Source organism: Polypterus senegalus, chromosome 4 (genome assembly GCF_016835505.1).
Source record: "Polypterus senegalus isolate Bchr_013 chromosome 4, ASM1683550v1, whole genome shotgun sequence".
NCBI lineage: Eukaryota > Metazoa > Chordata > Cladistia > Polypteriformes > Polypteridae > Polypterus > Polypterus senegalus.
This window is the reverse complement of record NC_053157.1, coordinates 117,422,346-117,424,845: the sequence shown is the minus strand read 5'-3', so window position 1 is coordinate 117,424,845 and position 2,500 is coordinate 117,422,346.

Sequence of the window (2,500 nt, the reverse complement as noted above, 5' to 3'; positions counted from 1 at the left end):
ATGGACAGGTAAGCCCACCGACGCCTGTCTCTCTCTCTCCACCAGCGCTCGGCGTGCGCCGGAGGAGTCCTTCGCCCGCCAAGCCGCCCTTAGAGGAGCTGCTATTGTTCTCGCCGCCAGTGTGAGCAGCTGATGGAGATGGCGGTCGCGTCGAGAAAGACACCGAGTGAGACGGAGGATCGGGCGCGGCGCTGGAACCGAGGCAGGCAGAACACGGCGGGAGTGGTGAGTGTTGCCGCTCCGTAGAGCAAGTGGGGGTTCAACATGGCCGCGGACCGACACGGGACGACCGGCCCCAGTAGGCGACCTCCCAACAGCGGATGCGGCGGTGCAGACAGCTAGCGCAGGCGAGGAGCTCGAACACGCAAGGGCTGGTAGGATCGGGCTGCTGAGTGCCCTGGGTCCTAGCGCCTCGCGCTTCAAACCTGCAGCTGTCTCCTGTCGCTTGCCTGGACGCAGACGGGCTGGATTTGAGCTTTGCTGTGCTCAGACCCAGACCGCCAGCGCGTCAAGAAAAGAAGGAGGAACCGAAGGGTGAATGCCAGTTCCTCCGATAGGAGAGGACGCTGGCGCTGGGTGCGCTGGTCCGAGAAGGGCCGCCTCTGGATGGACAGAGGAGATCCCCTGGGCGGCTGGGCGAGCTGCCTGTGAGAGCGGTGCCGAGGCCGACGAGCGGACGGGCATGGAACCTGCGGCGGAGGACTTCAGCAGGCAAGTTGGAGGCTGGCGGAGGGGGCAGGAGCACGGTCGATACGGAGACCGACGGGCGCCGGGTGAGTGTCCTGGCTGTGCTTCTGGCCCTCTGTTCCTTTATTTTACAGGCCCGAAGCCCGACGAGCGCTGAGGCCGACGCCGACAGGGACCTACCCTCCTGGAACGGGGCCCGCTGGAGTGCTCCACGCCGGGAGGCCTACAGTGACCCGCTGGGGAACAGCGAAGTAGAGCGGCGCAGACAACAAGGGGACGCTTGCCGGGCGAGGGTGCCGAAGACAGATGTCCCAGGGTGCCGTGTTGGACCCTGGGGACATAGTAGGACCCTCCTGGGGATGTGCTGCCCTTTCGGTTGTGCCGCTCGACCCACGTGTTCGCTAGCGGTGGGGCACTGTGGCCCGGCCGGGCTGGAGCCCGCCGGGACGCCAGGAGGACGGAGGAGGGCTTGTGCCTCCTCCAGACCGCGAGGGGCGCCCGCCCTGGTTCTGTTGGGGCCACGGGTTGAGGGCATGGAAGCCCTTCCTGTAGGGGCCCGTGGTCACCGCCAGGCGGCGCTCGATGCCGGTTTATCCCGTCAGGCGGTTGCCGGTCGGGCGGGAGCCCGGCCGGACGCTTGAGGACCGGAGGAGGGCGCAGTGCCTCCTCCAGACAGAGTGGGGCGTCCGTCCTGGTTAGGCAGGGGCCTCGGGTACAGGGCTTTGAAGCCCAGCCCTGTAGGGACCCGTGGCCACCGCCAGGCGGCGCCCCGGTGCCTAATTATCCCGGAGCCCGGCACTTCCGCCACACCAGGAGGTGCCGGGGGGAAGACTTTGTGTGGCACCCGGAGAGCTGCCAGGAAGACGGCCGATACTTCCGCCACGCTGGGGCGTGGCTAAGGACGGAAACACCTGGGGCTCATCCGGGGCATTATTTAAGGGGCCGCCTCCCTCCAGTCAGAGGTGGAAGTCGGGAGGAAGCAGACGGAGCTGGAGAGCGAGGACGGGAGGCGGCCAGGACAAAGGCACAGAGACTGTGGGCCCTGGACTTTGGGGGAATCAGTGCCAAGGGCGCTGGGGTTGTGAGTGCACGAGACTTTTCTAACTTGTAAATAGTGTGTAAATAAACAGTGTGTTGGGCAAAAATATGCTGTCCGTCTGTCTGTGCCGGGGCCAGGTTTCACAATATACATATATATATACATATATATACATATACATACATATACATATACATACATATATATATATATATATACATATATATATATATACATATATATATATACATATATATATATATATACATATATATATATATATATGAACTGACTGTCAACTCAGTACATAGAAAACAAGGAAGACCTCCAAAAAGCGCTTAAGAAAACATGCATTATATAATTGAGAAGGCAGCGAAACAATAAGAAGCGAGCGAGTGACATATACTACCATATTCATGAGTGCTGCTACCTCGGAAAGAAAGCAAGGTGTAAACCTAAACTTTAAATTAAGTTCATAGACAGGCTACGCTGGCGTTTCACATGCCCACAGGTAATGCGGGATACAAGCTTAATGAGAGGACGCAGGATATAAACGAGAGTTTTGATCACTTTGTAACTAAGTTAAAATTGCAGGTGAAGGGGTGTGCTTATGCAAATTCCGAGAGACTGTGTTTGTGGGGGATTGACAGTTAAGGCGGGTGGGGGAGTCACGTCATCATCTCCCATCCCATTTACCTCATTTCGCTCTGAGCTGAGCTCCGCGGTTAACGCCGTCTTCCGAAGCAACTTCGTCAGACTGCCACCAAATACTCA